This window comes from Protobothrops mucrosquamatus, unplaced genomic scaffold (assembly GCF_001527695.2).
Source record: "Protobothrops mucrosquamatus isolate PMUCROS unplaced genomic scaffold, P.Mucros_1.0 scaffold874, whole genome shotgun sequence".
Taxonomy (NCBI): domain Eukaryota; kingdom Metazoa; phylum Chordata; class Lepidosauria; order Squamata; family Viperidae; genus Protobothrops; species Protobothrops mucrosquamatus.
Window position 1 is genome coordinate 563,218 of NW_015387128.1, and position 320 is coordinate 563,537.

The following is a 320-nucleotide window of genomic DNA, read 5'->3' on the forward strand; positions in this document are numbered from 1 at the left end:
GGAAGAGGAAGAAGAAGAGGAAGAAGGAGAAGAAGAAGAAGGAGAAGGAGAAGGAGAAGAGGAAGAAGGAGAAGAGGAGGAGGAGGAGGTGGTGGTGGTGCTTCTTGCTTTGAAGCCACGGATCCTTAAGAATTTGGAACACGTAGATACCAAAGGTAGCAAAATGTAACATGTGCTTATTTTCTCATAATTTTCAACAATTGGATAAGAACACATTCGAATCTCTTAATTCCCTTTCCATCTCCCACCCTTTCCCCCATATTTTGACCTTATCTTTCTCTTTTTACTCCTCTTTCTGTGCTTGTGGAATACAAATAATC